Source organism: Podarcis raffonei, chromosome 7, assembly GCF_027172205.1.
Source record: "Podarcis raffonei isolate rPodRaf1 chromosome 7, rPodRaf1.pri, whole genome shotgun sequence".
In the NCBI taxonomy this organism is placed as follows: domain Eukaryota; kingdom Metazoa; phylum Chordata; class Lepidosauria; order Squamata; family Lacertidae; genus Podarcis; species Podarcis raffonei.
Window position 1 is genome coordinate 24,020,623 of NC_070608.1, and position 21,166 is coordinate 24,041,788.

Sequence of the window (21,166 nt, forward strand, 5' to 3'; positions counted from 1 at the left end):
TTTGCTACCACTTTTCCTCCTTTTCAGTTTAAGAGGGATTTTTTATGTTGTTGTTGTTTTTACTTATCCCAAGTGACCAATCACAGGTTGTTTAACTTGAGCCCCTGGATAAATAGAAACACATTACTGTTCGTGGTTAAGTTGCGGTCGGGCTCCTTTTTCCCTGAATGCAAGCGGCGTTTTAGACGAATATTTGTTAACTACTCATTAATGGCACGGAGCGCAGCGCGGAGGGCTGATTATGCCCCCCAGACGGAACCGTGCAGGACCGGCTCCCTGAAACCTAAAACAATCCACATGGCGAAATGACGTTAAAAGACACACACACACACACACAGCCGCATCACCCTCCACCTCTCGGGACTTGGAGCAAGATCGCGCTGCTTAAGAGCTAGGGGAGAGAGACAGGGAAGGAGAGAAAGAGAAATCTCGGGCAAATGGGCCAGATGCGAAAGCGCGTTTGGTTCAAACGATGAACGCGAAACAAATACTCTCAATAAACACGCCAGCGATGGAAACTTTGGAAAATGTGAGATGCTGAGTGAGGCAACGAAAAAAAGCCAGATCTCCCTGTTTCCAGTTTCCCATTGATAAGGAACTGAGTGGGCATTGAAGGATCCGTTCCTGTCCTAGAGCAATTAGGATTCCTGATATTTCCCTGCACAGAAAAGAAAACAGGAGATGATTAGAAACTGAGAAGGAAGATGCAGAGGGCGGAGGGTGGATGGGGGGAGAATGGCAATGAGCAGGAAAATAAGGGGTGGGAAGAAAAATAATAATGGATGTGAATGCACGATCAGGGCAGACAGCGAGGCAATTTTCTCGCCCCCAACTTCGGGGTTAAAGGGACTGCCTGGCCATCATCTTGGCCCCTTGACCCCAATGGCTGTAATCCTAAGGAACCTTCTAATTCAGTTCCATGGAGAGCAGTGGGACTTGGTGGCTCTGCTCCTGCTCGCCAGCGGCCTTTGGCAACAGCACCATGGGCGCAGAGTGAGACTTCTTCCCTCGACGGCTTACTCCAAAGGTGAACGGAGGACGGCGCGGAGAAACAGGAGCGACCCACCGGGCGAGGCTACTCTATATTTATTCGATAAATGCATGCGTGGCCATAGCTGCAATGTGTTGGCATGGCTACGTAAGTTAGGAAGAACAACCCCTACCTTTTCTTATTTTAAAAATATGACCCATGTCCGGAGAGCAGCAGGATCTGAGCTAAATTCCCCCGCCGGCAAATGTCTCTGCCCCGCACCCCGCGCAATATTGACTCCCTTATCCATAATAAATTAAATTCCCATCGGCGCTCCATGCTGGTTGGGTCCCCCCCCCCAAATGAAAAGAGAGAGGAAACATATTGACCATCTTTCCCCGTTGTTCTTTCTAGATTCCATATTATGCAGGTTCAGCAATAATAGAAAACAAAATCACCCACGGATTACAGTGGCTGGGTAAGGTATTGGCACTGGAGTGAAAGAAGGAATCTGCAAAAAAAATTACGAGGTTGCTCCTGCTGCTGCTGTTGAGGCTAATAATAATAATAGTAATAGTAATAATAATAATAACAATAATAATAATAATAATAATCTGGCGTTGCCTCTATGCCACTATCAAAGTCGCAAGTGGTAGAGAGCAACGGCGACGATGAGAGCACAATGTTTTGGGCCCCAATCCTTGGGCTGAGACTGTTTTCATTTACAAGGCACAACAGGTGCCTCCGCGGGGCAGAAGCTGGGTGAGAGCTAGCAAATTTTGCTTTTCCTTCGCTCTGGTTTCCCAAACAGAGACTTTCCGCTCACTCTTTCAGACGCTAAAAGCGAATCCCAGCATCTGGTGCAAAGTCGGGTCGAATCCATTCGACGTTTGAAATGGTGTTGATGTGTGTTTCCTACGGTCTGCTGCTAAACAGCAACGACAACAAACACACACAAGCAAATATACAAACACGCAAACAAATGCACGACTGCTTCGGCCTCCCAGTCCCTAAATACTGTAGAGTTGATTTGGGACCTGTCCTGTTGGTTCTGAATGGACGAAGCTTGAGCCCGCACACTTACTTGCGAGGAAGCCCCATTGGGCGCAGTCGAGACCGGCTGCATCCTCCACATTGGGAGGAAGACTCCGCACTCTCTCGGTGCGCAATCTCTGCGGGGCATTTGCGTGCGCAAGGGAGCTGCGGGTGATGGCAGAGGTAGCGGTGTGTGTCTCTGTGTTATCTTCACAATAAGTTTGTGAGGTAGGTTAGGCCGAGGGAATTGCGGCGGGGGTGGGAGGGAGAGAGAGAGGGGGGGCCGGGCCACCCGAGGAACTTCATGTGCCCAGGATTGGAACCCAGGACCAGGAAGCAACTGCTCGCTTTGGCTGCAGCAGAACTTTCTACTTCCAAGCAAGAAGGCGCTCCCGAAGCCGAGTCCGCGCGCTGGGGAAGCGGCTGCAAGTCCTCACCGGTGGCCGCTGTCAGGGAATCAGGAGCCGGAGGAGACCCGCCGGGAGCGGATCCGGCCTTGGCTGCGTTCCTTTCCAAGGGCAATGAGGTGGGAAGGGTATCCCACTCTAAACTCGCCGCTTTTCCCATCCAAGCAGCGCGCACACCCCTTGCTCGCCCCCAGCCCGCTTCTCCCTCCCTCCCCCCCGCGAGCCTGGGGGCAGCAATGCAAGCGCAGCGGGACCCCCTTCTCGCCGAGCCGGTGTTTCCCCCTTTGGTGATGCCACCCAGGAAGCCCGATCCGGAGTCCTGCAGGGAAGCAGGGAGGGAGAGGGGTTTCAAACCGAAAAGCGCCCTGCTTCGTTTTGCAAGATCTAGAAGGCTCGCTCCGGGCCCTTTTCCTCGCTCTACTTTCTGCCCTGATCTCCTAGATGGGGAGTGCGGTGTGGGATTCGCACCCCGACGAGCGGAAGGCGCTCTGCCCATGCTCCGAAGCTCTCTTGCCGCTACGCTTTTCTTAAAAGCTAGGAGACACTGGGTCGGAGCGACGCGCTCTAGGCCTTGGAAGGCTCACCGTTCGCAAGACCAGCCCTGGGGAAACCTGCGTGACCTTCCAAGACCTTTTCTGCTGGGCTCCACCGACGACGATTATCCCTGACCACTAGGCACGCTGGCTGAGCCGGGTGGGTGGGTGGGACACCAGGTAGGGAGAGGAGGACGGATGTAGAGGCAGGCAGCGAGTAGTCAGCTGCCCAAGGCGGTTAGGCCCAAATAGATAAAATAAAATAAATAAATAGGTTTAAATAGACATCAGCCTCCGACTCAAATAAAATAAAATAAAATAAAATAAAATAAAATAAAATAAAATAAAATAATCAGGCGGAATCACCCGGCGCCTGGGCAGTTTCCCGGCGCGTCGTTTCCCCGGCTTGCCAAGCTGCCTGGTGCGGCGGGCGCGCGCAACGCGGCCACTTACTTGCCTGCTTTGCGCAGCGCCGGCGCGCGCGCGCCCCCCTTCCTCTCGCCCCTGCCCTCCTCTGCAGGGGTCCAGGCAGGACCAGAGGAAGCCGGCGAGGGGAGCAGGACGACTCCTGAGCACCGGGGACGGAGCCCGCAGGGTGGGCTGGGGGACACGAAATGCCTGCGGGGCGCTGGGCTGGGGGGCCAAGGCAGGGAAGCGGGGAGGTGAGCGGCTGTCCAGGTCCGCTTAGGAAGCAGCAGCAGCAGCAGCAGCAGGGAAACGAAGAGCTCCAGCGCCCCCTGGAGGCATCTGCTTGCTTTGCGGCTCGCGGAAGGGGCAGAAAAGGCTCAGGATGCTTCCCTAACACGTAAGAAAGAAGCGGCTTGGGCGGAGCTCCGGCTCACTCTTGCACTTCCTCGCTAACTGATACTAAGGCTGAGGATCCCCGGTCACTCTGTTTAGGTTATTTTGTGCCCCTTGCGGCGCGGGGAGTTGTGTGTATTTAAAACCACAGCACGAAAGACTAAGAATGAGATCCAAACCAGAGAGAATCGAGTCATTCTATAGAGACCTTTATCTACATAGATATTGATAAAGAAGGGCTCGGGACCAGCATTTCGCAGGACTAAGGAACAGCGCGATCCCCTCCGAAATAAATCCTGTGGAATTCAAAAGGGCTGAGTAGGACAGCGCGCTCCAGTAAATGCCTACTCAGAAGTAAGCCCCACAGAGCTCGCTGGATCTTACTCCCAATAAAGTGCATTTGGGGTTGCAGACTGAGCTGAGTGCGCCTTGCTTTCCTGTGCTTGCAAGAAGGCTCGTTGATTTCAGTGCCACTTAATTACTTCTTGAGTAAGCGTGTCTTCGTTTGGACGCTGGCAGGGCATAGAGTTGATGTGCCAAGCGCAAAATGTCTACTCAGAAGTTAGTCCTATCGAATTCAATGGTGCTTACTCTCTGGTAAAGTGGGGTTAGGATTGCAGCCATTGAGTTCGGAGCGACTTACTTCTGAATAGACAATAGGATGGCATATCTGAGACAAGACAAAAACGCTGTTCTGAAGCAGCCCCGAAAGGATGGTCTGCAAGGATCGACGCCTACTGTGAAATAGGTGGAGGGATAGAAGTTTGCAAAAGTATGCATTGCATGGAGAAAGCGGTTAGAGAAAAGCTTTATTCCCTCTCTCATAACCCTAGAACTCGTAAAAGGCGGTACAGTATATTTCTTCAGGGCAACTCATAGTTAAACTATATAGGAGGTAGTGATGGCCCCCAACCTAAATGACTTTACAAGAGGCTTAGGTACATCCAAGGAAGAGGGGGGGCTATCGATTACTATTAGTTGGGAGGCAGCAATGCCCTGAGATCTTATGATGAACAGCGGTATATAAATCTAATAAATAAAAAGGAAACCACAGGAGGAGAGAGGGCTATTGCGCTCGAAGTCTGCTTGCGGGTTTTCCCACCGGCATCTGGGTGGCCACTGAGATACCACGACACTGGAGGAGGAGGAGGGCCATTGGCCCGATCCAGCGGGTTTTTCTTCTGTTCTACGTTCTTAAGGTACCACAAGACTTTCCATGGGGACTGATGAGCGGATTGAAGGACAGACGGGGGAAAACAAGCCCTAAGGACAGAGCGAGGGCACCAGCTGGGTGCGCCCGGTTATATACAGTACTGTAGTAGCTCCTTGCCCTGCAGCCAATGACGCAAATGCTATTTCTCACTAGCCAACCCGGGACAAAGGTGTGGCAATTCCTACAGCAGGTGAACTCGTCTCCAGGTAAGGACCCAGAGCACAGCCCTCAGATTAGAACGCCTTTTGAGTTGGAGGGAGACGTGAGGGCCTAAGAAAGATGGGCGTGCATCCAGGCATGTGCAGAGTGCTTCTCTCTTTCTACAAACCCGGCCCTCGTCAGACACCTGGAATCAAGAGCAGGGTCGCACCTCTGGCTGAACTCCAGCCCCCTTCAGTTTTAAAACCAAGCTCTGATTACCTGAACTTCCCTTTCCGAGTTGGGTCTTATTAACCCCCCTGAGTTCCTTTCTAAAAGGGGTGTTGTGACAGCTCTTTTACTCTCTTTATAATACAAATAAAAATGTATTTTTAAAATATTTGGATACGGTTAAATATGATAAACACACGTGGCTGTTTTTTAGTACAACAGGAGCAGGACCGTTCCACATATAGAGTGGTCTCCGACTAAGCCATACTCAGACCCACTGAAATCAAGTTAGCCATGACTAAATTAAGGCAATTGGTTTCAATGGGCCTACTCTGAAAATGTCTTACGCTAAACGTGCCTACTCAGAAGCAGGCCCTACTGAGCTCGAGAGGGCTTACTCCCAAGTAAATACCCGTAGAAATAAAAGTCGCAACACAAGGCTTACTCCCTTAGGAATTAAGCCCATTATACACAGCGACCTGAATTCGAAATAAACACGCATAGAAAAGAACTGTGAAGAAATAACCATTACATATACACGTGTGAAAGCAAACAAATTAATCTGACTGCCCTGTCCTACTTTGATGGCGCTGTAGCAACAATCCAATACAGTATAGATGCTCTGGCGTCTGTTTTCAATTTTTTGCTACCAATTTTTCCCTATAGCAACATGATTCAGGGTTAGTTTATGCGTGGGTTTGAATAAGTGTGAAAGTGTATAAAGCTGTAATGACTGAAGGCAAAATGGCCTCGGCTCATTTGCCCCGAGGGACACCCGTGGACTGCAGCTCAGTTCATCCCACGTTGTCTTTTGAATGGACCTGTTGTCTCCGCTGAAGCTTTGCGCGTTTCCCAGATGCGTTTCTGCTTGGGAGGTTGGATCTAGGTCTCAGCGCGTGGAGCTCCGCTGAAGCCTCTCCTGCGCAGACCTCTAAAGTTCGCGCTTCCGGCAAAAACTCCCAGCGCGACAGCCTGGGAACCAAGAAGCTGCAGAGGTCCCATCTGCTCCCTAACCTGCTTCTGGTCCATTTAATCCAGATTCCCGGCTTCTGCTGCAACTCAAACGGAGATTCTTGGAAGAATCTCCACGCTTTCGATTTCATAGCGCTGCCAAGCTGCGTTTGAATAAAAACTCTCAAACTACTTGCCCAAGGAAAAACAACATTCAACCACATTTGCTGGTGGCTTAAACACCCGTGTTAGGTCACTAAATAGGGTTTAGATTTTCCCATCAGGACTTGCGCAGAGTTAGACGATTTTAAGCCAGTATGGTGGTCACAAGTGCTCTCTGCCCATGCTCAGATACGCTCTTCATATATCCCAGAACTGGGCTCTCATGCGGAAAACAGATTATGTGGTTGGGCGCTGATACAAATCAAGCCCTTTGACACCTAATAATTTTTGAGGCAGCTTCATTTACCCAACTGAGACTTTTCTGAAGCGACTCGATTTGCGTCTCAGGTCTCTGCCCCGCAGCAGGGCTGTCTGGTTACGTTTTGAAGCAAGAGAAACAATCTCCGTTGCCATATTAAGATGGGAGGGGGCTTTTAGACCTTTAAGTCCCCAGTCTAAAATTACTTAAGTGCATTACTGTTCTCATAGACCTGTGTGTGTCGTGAAATCAAAAGGAAACGAGGGATTCAGAGCTTGTAAGAAGCGGTGCCCAGCGACAGCTGATTCACACATGCCCAGACGGCTTGCCAAGTCGCCCGGTGATACAGGGCGAAATACCTCTTAAGGGTCAAACACCACGTGTAGCCTTTTTCATGAAATCATTGCTGTGCTTTTCAGGGGGAGGGTTCACACATTTAGCTTGCAGAAGCGTCGGCGATTCAGAGATGAGAGAGCAAAAAACCGAGAGGCGTGTCTGATGCAGGCTGCGGTCCTCAGCACAACGGGACCCAATCCCATCCGTGGCGCATATAGGTAATTCTGGGTTTAGTGGTTTGACGGCTCCTGCCTTTAAGGTGACCCGTGTGCATTACTTCACTTGCGAAGCACACCGTTAACATTTATCTGCTCCCCAGCCGTTCCACTGCTTCTTCGTTCCCGAAATTGCCAAAAAAGCGCACTCTGAGCGCACACACAGCTTCTCCTTTTGCTCTCGCATAAATCATCGCACTCTGTAGACTAGAGGAATAGAACTGAGTTGCTTCTGCTGCCCCGAGGCTAAGCACATTTATGATTTCTCTTAATACTCCCGTCTTTCCTCCCAGGAGCTCAAAGGTGGCGGACACACGGAATGCCCGCTCTCCAGTTTTATCCTCACAACAACAGCCCTGCCAGGAAGGCGACGCGGAGAGAGGCCGTGTCTGGCCCAAGGCCGCCTAGAGAGCTTTATGGCTGAGTGGGGGATTTGAACCTGGGTCTCTTAGGTGGCAGCACCAATCTGTTGTAGAAAATAATAAAACGTTTTCAAAGTAAAAAAAAAATAACACAAGGAGTGTCTCCATCCCGGACGATGAAGAAATAAAAGATGGGGATGTGATAACATCAGGCCAGTGGACCAGATGTCGAGGGCGGGCCTGTTTGCCTGCTCCCATCACCTGCCATTCTTGGTCCCCAGGTGCAGCAGCGGACCTTCCACGGTCTGTAGGGTTTCCTCCTCCTCTTCCTCTTCTTCTTCTTCTTCTTCTTCTTTATTTATTTATTTATTTATACCCCACCTATCTGGCTGGGCTTCCCCAGCCACTCTGGGTGGCTTCCAACAAAATATTAAAATACAGTGGTCTGTTAAACATTAAAAGCTTCCCTAAACAAGGCTGCCTTCAGATGTCTTCTAAAAGTCTGGTATTTGTTGTTCATCTGGTGGGAGGGCGTTCCGCAGGGCGGCGGCACCACCGAGAAGGCCCTCTGCCTGGTTCCCTGTAACTTGGCTTCTCGCAGGGAGGGAACTGCCAGAAGGCCCTCAGCGCTGGACCTCAGTGTCCGGGTAGAACGATGGGGGTGGAGACGCTCCTTCAGATATACTGGACCGAGGCCGTTTAGGGCTTTAAAGGTCAGCACCAACACGTTGAATTGTGCTAGGAAAGGTACTGGGAGCCAATGTAGGTCTTTCAAGAGCGGTGTTATGTGGTCTCGGGATGGGATTGAGTTAGGAACGAGCAGGACTGACACTTTCTTCACCCAGAAAGGAGACCACAATTTCCCCCGGGATATTCAAAATGCTCGACTTCAGTCGAGACACCCCCACGGGAAGAAGAGGAGCGACTGCAGATTGCTCTTGGTCCCCAGCTAAACTGCTACCTTTACTTTGGGAATTCCCCAGCGCCTTGATTACCACCAATGAAAATGTAACAAAACAGGGAGCAAGCTTCTGAGACTATCAGAACTCTTCGCTAGGCGGGGTGATGCTCAGTAAAGCTGGAGGAGGGATGGCGATGAGAAAAAGTTTGGCTTGATATTGAAACCTTCATGTCTACGTGGCTGAAAATTAACTTTTGCTCTATATAGTCTTAGAAGGGGCGTGGTTATGGCGAATGTAAATAAGCTCCTGCGCCGCAGAATCTGTCACTACAGCTAAAATCCTCGCCCACCTGGCCGCCTCCTTCCCGAGAGGAAAAAGGCTCCCGGAACAGCCCGCAGCTTCCCTGTATAACTCATCCTTTGATCCCCAAATGAGTCCAGGCGGAGTATCTGGATTTACACGTATTTCCTGCGTTCGAGTTTCTGGTGAAGTCAAATCCCGGGAACTTTGTAGTTACTTGCCTTTGCGCGCTTGCTGTTCCTAACGTACCACTCTACTGCACAATCCAGATCGACGTCGGACCCCGTTAAATCGAATCGCTTGCCTTTAAGTTGCTTCCCACGTCCTTCGAGAGCACAACCTAAGAATGCAGGCTTTACATTGCGAAACGTGCATTACAGGCTGCAAGAGAGCTTTGCTACTTTAATTCAATTTATTGAGTTTTCAAAACAACAACATTTGTATAATCTCTGGACCTCGTCCCAGAAGCATGAAAATATTTTAGGTTTATTTATTCCTATTGGGAAAGGAAGACATGGAAAGGGCTGCTTTCTTTTACCGTGAACCATGAATTCGAAGCAAGTCTCTCCTAACTCCTCCGCCAGCCCCCCGCCCCCCATACTCGCAAAAGGCATGGATTTGATTAGCACCCCCTCCGCGCCCCTAATTCTACACTAACCATTTGGATAGCTGTGCACTGTTAATCCTTCTGAATGTACCATTCGGACCAAGATCACCCACAGACCATTCTTAAATAGATTTTCACCGAGTTCAGTGGGATTTGTTTCCTAAATATACTGCAAACCTAAGCAAGTCCCATGGAAATCCATGGGATTTCTCCAGAGTAAACTTAGCAGGAAGTGACCTGCAAGTAGATTTAGGGCAGAGTTCCAGGAGCGCAGCCCTCCCGAACCTGCAGCTGCGTCTCAGGGGAAAAACACAGCCGAGGGCGAATGTGAGATCCGTTTAAGAATCATAATCCATACATTCTGGTAGCATTGCTTTACGAGAATTGGGCTCCAGGAGCCTTGCGCTTTTTGCGCTCAGGTAAGAATTTGCCTGGGTCTGGACTTCAGAGAGGCCCAGCCTGGAAACAAGTCGATGTGGGAAATGGGCAGTTTTATCCCGTCCGATCCCACCTTCTATTTTCTCTCCTTTAAGAGTCGAGGAAAAGAGAATCTGCAAAGCAGGTTGAATACGGAGAACACTAGGCTCTTAATCTTTGAACACCCCTGCAGACAGAGAGCCACAAGGTAGTTAAACGGGACGGCTGGGATTTGAGAGAGCTGAAACCCAGACTGTAGTTGCCCTAAAGTGGTCTGTGCGCATAACGAAGAAAAGAAGTTAAAAAAAAAAATCATTGATGGACAAATACTTGTTTATGCAAAAACAAGGCGATGCAACTATTTAACTTTGTTAGGCTGTTGATTTGCTGCTGCTGCTGCTATTATTATTATTATTATTATTATTATTATTATTATTATTATTATTATTACAGTTCTACCTATCCCTTAAAATGTTCGGAGATTAAGGATCTAGTTTTTGCCTGGTGGATTAGCCAATTAAAATGGCCACGGGACGCCAAAGCACCTGACTATTTAAAGATTTTTATTACGGAGTCCACAACAGCAGCAGTGGAAAGAGGAATCCGATCTGAAGAGGAGAAAAAGAGAGCGAACGTAACAAAACTTTCTAAATGGGGTAAAACAGCTCAGATCAAAATGTTAATTTAGGCGTTAAGGGATCAATGTTTCGAATCACTGGATTGATGCTCTCCTCCCCAGCGTTTATGAATTATGGAGACAATAAAAACGATTGGCATTTGGTAGTGACGACCTTCCTTTGCTCCACACGTTGCTAAATCACTTCAAATATGCTATATGACTCTTAACCGATCAGCTGATTAATGCCATCTTAATCTCGGCCCATAATCAGCTGGGCGGCTACGGATCTATCCCAGGACAAACGAGCCGAGATGAACGTTATGCGTGTATGGGATGATGAGGAGCGAAGTATTTGGGCACCTTATCTGATGGAAGCCCTGCGAGTCTCTGCACGCCTCCTGTTATTCGCTTAAGCGACTTTCACCAAGAGAAACAAGTTGAGGACGTAGCATTGGACGTATAGAAAGGGGCGCGCAGCCAATCGCGTGAGACGTCTCAAGTTCTCCAGGCTTCCTGGTTTCTGCTCTTGGGGTTGCAGAGATGTTGCAGGAGGCAACTCTGATCAGTGTACACCTTATGCACCCGTGCTTTGGTTATTATATTCGGATGTGCAAAGACCACAACTCCAGCTGGGAGATGCAGCGCCATGCAAAAAGTCCACATTCCCTGGTACTCCTGAATCCAGCTCTTATACACGGCGAGGAAATCCAGTAGAATTTGTCCGCGTTGCGCACAAATATTGTTTTGAACAGTATAACAACGCAGGGGATACCGCTTGTTCCACGTTCCACAGCACACGGCTGGGGCAAGGCGAGTCTCTCCACTGTTGCCATTTGGGTTAAAGTTTTTCATTCTGCAGCGGGAAGTGGAATCGCTCAGCAAAAACAATGTTGCTAAGGAAATCGTTGCAAGTTTCAGCGCGCGCCCTGTCTGAATTTATGCCACCCCCCACAATTCAATATACTGTACTAGAATTAAACAAAAAGAAAAGTTGGGTAACATCATGCAACGTGGAAGGCTCTGATTATTTGTTTGCTTAGGCACTTGATTTGTTAGGTTTACCGTTTGATTGGGTATATGGTGGAATAGTTTTTATGTCACTTTTATCATGTCCTCCTGGAAGGAACTTCAATGGGAATCAATGCCAATTTCAAGCAACGTCAAGTAAAGATGTAAAAAGATTGAGGTGCTGGAGACATGTCACTGCGACATTTCCTAAATTATTTTAAAAATCCCCAGAAGTCGGGGAGCTGGTGCATACTTCAATAGGATGTGGCTTAATATTTTTTTAAGCATCAATTTTTCCCCAAAACAACTGCATCCAAGGGCCACTCATATGTTACAAGTTTTCTGCTCCCTGCGTATACTGTAATCACCTCCACTCACATCTATTTTTTCTGAATATGCACACACCAGAAACCACCTTTGGTCTCAGCTTTTCAGCATGTGTGCCCTCCATGTGCATCTTGCAAACTCTGTGCTTGTGTGGTAATCATACATGACAACCGACATATGTTTTGCATGTTTCTCTTCTAGAGGGTAGTGATTCCAATGTAGGAAATTTATAAGTGCTGTGCAAATGTAACTATGGTATTTTAAGTGACTTTAAATGTTATGGGGGAAAGCAAAAGTATGAGTGGCTAACATATGAAATTGCTTTTTTGGGGGGCATATAATAACATCTGAAGAGTGAACTCAGGACTTCCCTCCCACTGTGATGGACTAATGATTGCTTTTTCTTCCAGAACAAAGCTTTAGAAAGGGGAATTGAAGTAGATAGGGTTGTTTTCTCCACCCAGTGGTGCAATTAGACTACTGTGGACTACTTTTAGACCTAATGCATTTACGGGAGGGGCCTCTTTTAATGATAATGTCTATTATTCCACTTACTTCAGAAATTACTCTGAAAGCAGCTGATCATTTTCTGCATGCATTGGCTTTAAATTATTGTAATTTTTAATTGATAATTTCATCTTCTTTGTAAACCACTTTGAGGCTTTTGTACAATCAGTATATACCGTAACTTTAAAAAATAATAAAAATAAAATAAAATAAAATAATAAAATAAAACAACCCAGTACTAAATTTGAGGGCCTTCCTTCTTGTTTTGTTTTTATGGGTTTTTTTGGTTTTTTTGTTTTCGAAGAGAGGTCCTCAACATCTGCCTCAAAGTCCTGCCTTGGTGACACTACTGTCTCCACCTACTGTTTATTCTTATATGATCACCTAGAGCAGCTTCCCACATGGTCTTCCCAAGTTTTCCTAGTTCTTATTCATTTACATTCCCAGACTCTGATTCTGCTATGCTATGTACTTCCTGAGCAGCCATGGTCATACTGTGAGTTTGCATTCCAGGAGAGAAAGGTTTGAAATCTCCTCAGTTGAAGAGAAACAGGATTATCCTGAAGAGTAGGTATGGTCAACAAAAGTAGTCATGTTGGTCCATTATTAAGTAATTAGAGCTGATCCAAATGTTGTGGAATGGTGAACAAACTTTTATTTATATCTTTATTTCTTACCTGCCCTCTACCATAAGGTTCCTGGGCAGGTTAAAACAATAAACAGAATACACAGATATATAATAAGATGAAATGAAAACATATACAACCATAAAACCAAGTGTTAAAATAATTTAAAATCCATATATATAACAATTAAGAACAATCCATATATAAAAAAACAATCCTTAAAACCACTTCCACATTAAAAAAAGTTAAAAATAGTTCCAATATGAATAAGGTATGGGATAAAGATCTCCACTTGAAAGGCTTGCTGAAAGAGGAAGGTTTCCACTAGACATTGAAAAGACCACAGAGACAGCACCTGTCTACTATATAACAGGAGGGAATTCCAATGTGTAAAGTGTAGGTGTCTCCACACTCAATTCCCAATCCCTGTATCATCAGAATGGACCTCCTAATAAGGTGATATCTGCAAGAGGCCCTCACCCACAGAGTGACTGTGATTGACTGGGTATATAAGGGCTGAAACTTTTAAGTTCTCCTGAACATTTATTAAGAATAGATGCTGTTTTGCTTAACATCCAAGGCTGAAGTAAAGTTATGGAAAAGGGGAAACTTTGCTCTGACATCTTGGTTGGTCCTAATGAAAGTATTACCCTACTGTGGTTTATGAGTGAACATTTTTAATAGCTCTAACAGCACAGTTATTCCTTCTAAGCTTTCAGTCTAAAAGTAATATTAGCAGGACTAAGCCTTAGTTGGTCATGAATAGAAGAAGAAGAAGAAGAGTTTGGATTTGATATCCCGCCTTTCACTCCCTTTAAGGAGTCTCAAAGCGGCTAACATTCTCCTTCCCCTTCCTTCCCCACAACAAACACTCTGTGAGGTGAGTGGGGCTGAGAGACTTCAAAGAAGTGTGACTGGCCCAAGGTCACCCAGCAGCTGCATGTGGAGGAGCGGAGACGCGAACCCAGTTCACCAGATTACGAGTCTACCGCTCTTAACCACTACACCACACTGGCTCTCAATACTTACTGATTTCTCAATGGAGGCTAAGTATGCCTTTCAATCTTATTTTCCAGAGGGGCAGCCCCGTTAGGCTGCAATCCTAGCCTCACTTACATGGGAGCAAGCCTCACTGAAGTCAAAAGGACTTACTTCTGAGTAGATGGGATTAGGACTGCACCAGGAGTGTCAACTTGAATAATATATTTTAGGAGGAGGCAGGTAATCAGTCACAAGATTCGGCACACAAACACCATTTGAATGGCAATGCCCATCAACTTTGGGGGCCCCAGGCCCCCTCAAATATTTTATGGGGGGGCAAAGGGACCTTGGCCCCTGGGACTTGGCTCCTGTGGACTGCACTGTTAGCTTGTTTCAGCAAAACCAACAGAATAATGGGACACCAGTTTAAAGACTAGTAAATTTACCATGGCATAATCTTTCATGGGCTAGAATCCACTTTATCATATGTTTCAGTCTTGTTTCTTCTGGATACAGGGATATATTTATAAATGCATAAACAGCAGAGTCTTTTGGCTCTTTAAAGAGCAACAAACACATTATGGCATAAACTTTTGTGGAACAGATTTCATCAGATGCACAAGGCGTTATCCCAAGTAGTGGTGAGGATTATAATTTCCCCTCTGGTCTACTTGGCTCTTTCATTCAGGATGCAGAAGCAGGAAATGAAACCTCTCGCAACAGCCTGAACTGGCTTTACACTGAAATGTAAGAAAAACCCCATCCTTTTCATTCATTAAAATGCCATCCGCTACGCAGTGACAGAAACACCACATCTAGGAAGTGAATAGGGCTGATATGTATTGCTAACTCCCCCCCCCCAGTTAGATGTACAAGGACTTCTGAAGTGTAGATCAAAGCAGCTGCAAAAAAAAGAAAAAGTGATCTAGGAATGAACGAGCAGAAGAAAACATAAATCCAGTCAAAGTTTCATCTGCTCTCTTGTTATCTGCAGTGTTTGAAAGTGGGGTTGTTTTGAAGTTGGCAGCAGGTTTTCTGCGCTATCGGAGCTTTTAATGTGCCCCCAAATATCACAGAGGTTTCCGTTTCATATCAGAATAGCACATGTTTGTTGCCACTGCAATTATTAATTTTAACTCATCTCCTACTTTCCCTCTGGGCCCCTTAGTTACATCTGGTGTCTCAGTATGAGTGAACAAGATGACCAGTACTGATAGTAGCAGGGAGACTGCAGATCTTCATGTTATTTGTGGAAAAGCTAGCCAAGGCTATTGGCTGATTTATGCGGTGGCTACAATTTCACAGGGCAAGGTTCTCTAACACTATTTTTCTAATCCACATCACCTTCAACCTGGAGGGGGTCAAATTTCTACCTCTTATTGTTGCAGCTGCAGGTTTCTGACATTGAAGTCAAACTCCAGTTCTCAGATAAAGTAACTCCATCCCCTTAAAGAAGAAGAAGAAGAAGTTTAAATATTTTGTATGAAAGGAGAGCGGATCAATCATTACAGCAGTGTCTTGATTTAAACTGAAAATAACTGTGGCTAGTTATTTCAGACTGCTGGTATAAAGAAATACAAAGAAGAATAAAACCGGAAGGAACACAGAACTGGGATGAAAGGAAGACAGACAATCAGCAACATATTGATCAGGAATTACATAAAGACATGTAACCAGCACTCCCACTTCCTGAATACATAGATTGCACACAAATATTAATTTTTTGAACACCATTTCCCACCTGCTTCTTCTTCCTGAATTCCTTGTATGGATGGTCCACAGGCTTAAGAGTGTAAGGGGAGCCCTGCAACACCATCAGACCCAAGGTCAATCTAGTCCAGCACCCTCTTTTCTGCAGTGACCAACCAAACAAGACAGTGCCTCTGAACAAGGAGGTACTCTACAGCTATCATGACCAATAGTTACTGATGGCCTGATTCTCCATTAATTTGTCTACTTCCCTTTTATGATGTAGTGATGTACATCTTGGATGTGACATCTTGTGGCATAGCATTCCATAAACGAATTATGTGCCATGTCATGAAACACAGTCAGATTAACTGGATGATCCCAGTGATGGCATTTTGAGTTTACATTATCAGCAGACATAAACTTGCTACAAAATCCCTGCAGAAGGAACACACTGTACGCTACATACAATCACACTGGAACTCTGAGTTTGTTAAATAAGAAAGCAATGTTTATTACCGGAAATACAGTGGTACCTCAGGTTACATAAGCTTCAGGTTACAGACGCTTCAGGTTACAGACTCTGCTAACCCAGAAATAGTATATTGGGTTAAGAACTTTGCTTCAGGATGAGAACAGAAATTGTGCTCCGGCAGCGCGGCGGCAGCGGGAGGCCCCATTAGCTAAAGTGGTGCGTCAGGTTAAGAACAGTTTCAGGTTAAGAACGGACCTCCAGAACGAATTAAGTACTTAACCCGAGGTACCAGTTCTTGGAGATGCCTAAAGCCATGCTTGCTCTTGCGCATTAGGCTGGAGAGATTCAAGTATGTCTCCTCTCATGAGGAAGGCATGATGAAGAAGACAGAGGAAGTGAAGAAAGGTGGTCAGATCAGCAACCCTAAGAGTGTCAGTTTAACACTGAAGGAAGATCAAGAGATCAGCATAGGAAGGAGAGCCTAAGAAGCGAGAAGGTTTCTCTCTTCTACCCTCCCCAAGCAGGTATATCACCCAACAGTGCAAGCAGAGTTGCACACCTGACACTCACAACACCTAGGTTCTATTATAATGAGAAGGTCTGAAAGACCTCTCTCTTTCTCCACTTTCACTATGCATAAATTTATAATGTCTCTACTTTGTTGCATTTTCTTAAATAGACTAAAAAGCCTCCCATGATTTAGCTTTTCCTCTTGTGGAAGATCCTCTGGTCCCTGATAACATTGGCTGACTTTTAATGCACTTTTCCTAGCTCTACAATAACCTTTTTGAGAAGAGGCATCTAACTGGACATAGCATTTGTTAAGTGTGGCCACACCACAGATTTGTATGAAAACATTATATCAGCAGTTACATATTTGTTCCCTTTCCTAAAGACTCCTAGGATGGAATTAATCTTTTCCACATGTATTGCACTCTGGACAGCATTTTAGCTGAGCTTTCCACCATAGCTCTTAATTTATTTCAAACATTTTAACTCTGGTCTTTAGCCAAGCAAGGCTGCCAGAGCACCTTACGAATGTCAGTGGTGAGACAAACCTTTCTCATAGGCTTACAATATAAAAGACACAACTCAGAAGGAAAGGGAATTGTGAGGGAGAAGGAGTAAAACAGCAAGCTCAGACACTAGCTCTTAGTTACAGAGTTCTTATAACAACAAGTTGGAATAGAATGGCTAGTCATAGTTCAGACTATGTCTTCTCTTCTCTGCTCTCAGGTAACTGGGGTTAGGTCTGCATTCTAAATTAGGATTCCCTCTCCCCCAAATTTTACACCTACCTTAGTAGTCCAACCACCATTAATGTGTGATAATTAAGAACAAAAATCTGCACAAAATATCCAGGATGGGACTAAAAAGAAAACTTGTTTCCCCCCATGTATTGCAGGCTGCTTGTACATTGCAAATCAGTGTGTGTTATGGGCAGTCTGTGGCTGTTATTGCTTTAGAGCTGGATTAATTCTGAATCAGCAGCCATTCTATCAGTCATAAAGGCCAATGTGAAAGTAAGGGACAGCCAAGTACAAATGATATGGATCAGTTTCAATATAATCCTAAGGTTCTTCAACAGTTTGTTTCAATCAAACCTAATTTTTGTGTGAAATATTGAAGGGCAATCTCTTCCCTGAAGAGCCTTCAGATTCTGATTGCAACAGTATTATTTATAACCAGGGTTAAGGATGTACATGCTAAGATAAGCATGCAAGGTTATTTTGTGTTTGACAGGATGGTTGGAATTTACCCCCTCTGAGGAGAAATACAAAAGAGAGGAAGAAATATGCTTCTCTTATCTCCAAGATAAAACCTTGAATAAAATGCCAACAGTTTATCTTCAGCTCTACTGACTATTTGGAAATACAAGAACCTGAAATATTAACTTGACATCAAACCATGTATAATTCACAATCTATATACATTAAATATAATTTAAAGGCAGTTAAGAACATAAGAAGAGCCTGATGAATCAGGCAGGTAGCCCATCTATTCCAGCATCATGTTCTCACTGGGGCCAACCATATGCCTATGGGAACAGTGTAGGCAAGACCTGAGTGCAATATTACTCTTCCCTCCTGTGGTTACCTATCTCATATTATAACTGCTAATTTTCTTCTTGGCAGTATTTCCTGTAGGGTTGGAGTAACCTTTTCAAACCGAGGGCTGCATGTTGGAGGAACTGGACATGGAGGAAGGGGTTAATTTCCTTAATGAGCATAACTCACCCCATGGTCTGAGATAAGTCAACAGGTGCAAGATCAGCCAAGTCAGTTGCTATACAGTGGTACCTTGAGTTACAAACGCTTCAGGTTACAAACCCTGCTAACCTGGAAGAGTTACCTCGAGTTGAGAACTTTGCCCCAGGATGAGAACGGAAATCGTTTGCCGGCGGCGCAGTGGCAGCAGGAGGCCCCATTAGCGAAAGCACGCCTCTCGTTAAGAACAGTTTCAGGTTAAGAATGGACCTGCAGAACGAATTAAGATGGTAACTAGAGGTACCATTGTAGTAACAACCTAGTGTTGTCTATATAAGTGATTAAGGTGCGTCATTTCACTAGCGTCTGTGGTCTTGCACTGTGTGTTGGGGTCAGCCAGTGAGCCCCCTCCCCCTGGGAGTCTGTGAGTCGGAGTCTGGGTTACGTCTTGAAGCCGGAGCAACAGAAATACTTTCTGCTTGCATCTGCCAAAGTCAAAAGCCTACAAGCTCTCTCTCTCTCTCTGCGTGTCTGGAACTGTTATCTTCTATAGCAGTAAACTATTTTGGACCTTAAGCTGCCTTTGTGTGGGGATTGGAACTTGGGGCAACTTTTGCTACATGGGTATCTCACCTCAGATTCCCAACACTGCATTCCCTTCTGAGGGCTATGTGTCAGTAGCACATGATGCCAGAGGCAAAACAATGAATGTAAAATTTATCCTTCAGGCTCAGTAGGCTAGTTTTGACAACCCTCTCTAGCCCATCCATTCATGTCAAGTGTTCAGGATCACAGCTTTTCATGTGATATTTAAAATTGATGTCAGCACTTGTATATTCTCAAAGTTTTGCTTCGGAGTATTTCAGATGACTCCTGTAACAGAGCTTTCCATACACACTCCAATCCCCTGGAGAGATTAACCCCCCCCCAAATAATTAAGTTTTCCAGTGTGATACTTGGAGTCATCATCATCATCATCATCAAACCTTTATTGCATTAGCATACAGCCATAGCAGGATAAGACAAAAATGCTAGAGAGAAGCAACCTAACAAAATTCAAACGATATTACTGGCATTGTGACATTTAAATTACCCTAAAACAATAATGTAAAAATTTAGTTGCCAGCGCCGGGAATCTAAAATGCAGATGTATATAAAACATATAATGGCCCCAAAATAGGCTCGGCACATTAGGTTAAAAAGGTAATACAAAGAATTAAAACAGGTCCAGGTCTGGGACACACTACCCAGTCAGTGTAGCCCTGAGTTTCAAAGCCTGCACTATAAAGATTGCCACCCCACGTGAAATTTGGGGATTTGCGTCCGCAAGAAGCGATTTCAAACAGTCTTCCTTAGATGTGATGGTGGGCGGGATCAAGAGGAGGAGCTTAGTTCTTATTAGCTCATAAATAGGGCAGTAGAAAAAGAAGTGTATGAAGTCCTCTACTTCATTCATTGTGCATGGACATAGACGCTGAGTAATGGGGGTCTTAAAGTAAATCCCCTGCAAGAAGGCCGTGGGTATAGAATGGAAACGGGCCATGGTAAACGCTCTTCTCAAATTGGGCTCCGTCAGGTCTATCAAGTAGTTGGCATGTGATCTTACCACTTTCACTTTAGGGAGCCACTTGGAGAGGCGAGCTGTGGCGGACTGTGCCCGGTCCATGGCCTCGTCTCTTGTAAGAATCCAGGCCCGAATATTATGATGGTCCCAAGATGACAGCGTGTCAAGATCTGGGAGGGAGTAGCGTGCCGTGATAATCTCCATGGCCTTGGACCATTTGTTGTTATGAGCACAAGTTAAAAAGGCTTGCCTGGCTAGTAGGGAGCCTGGGGCTTTGATTAATTTACAATAAAAACTAATTATTCTAATGTAGGCTCTCGCAACAATAGAGGGGAGGCCCAGTTCTGTTCTTAACTGTGCAGCAACCGAGCCCTTGGGGAGGCCCAGTAACTTTCGTGCAAAAGAGTTTTGTAGAATCTCGAGCCATTGTAGTGTTTTTAAATTCCACCCCCAGATTTCAACCCCATACAGTAACATCGGGAGGACTTTGCTGATAAATGCTTTTCTGATTGGAGGAACCAACTGGCCGCCTTTTGCATAGAAGAATTTCTCCAAGGCTTTAATGGTTCTACGGGCAGCCAGGATGGTCATATTTAGGTGAGCTGACCAACTAAGCCCATGCTGAAAAGTGATGCCCAAATACTTGAATGCTGAACAATATTCAATAGAGTGGCCCTCAAAATTCCAGAATGGCTTCCGAGTTTTCGTGCCAAAAGTAAGAATTTTGGTTTTGGCGAAATTGATTTTGAGGGAGTTGGTATCACAATATGTCATGAGCCCTCTGAGCATGTTGTTTAAGCCCTGCTTGGTTAAAGACAGTATCACCATGTCGTCCGCATAGAGTAATATGGGGATCTTGAGCTGTTGTAAAGAGGGGGCAGATTGGTTTAGGGCCTTCATGGTTGTAACGATGTCATTAATGTAGAAATTAAATAGAAAAGGGGCCAAGAGGAGTCACTGCAATATCTGTGAAGATAGGAAGATAGGAAGAATGCTTTTGTCAAATAGCCCTGCAACCCTGCAAGAGGATGTGGCAGTAACTTCTTGACCAGTTTTCTTTGCTCATCCTCCCATCTCATCTCCTGAACATCAAGCTGAATATAATTTTGCTATACAGGTGCATTGGGGTGAGGAATGAGGTGGGAAGGAAGCCACTCTTGCTCCCATTATTCTTCTTGGAAAAGCAAGGTTTTCCAGGTTGCAACCATGGAGCCCTGAAACAGGATTAAATTGGCACAGGCATTAAAAAATGAAGAAGAAACTGCAAAAAACTGATCATATGTTGTACTGTACAAATCGTTAAGATGCTTAGGGATTCTTTTGT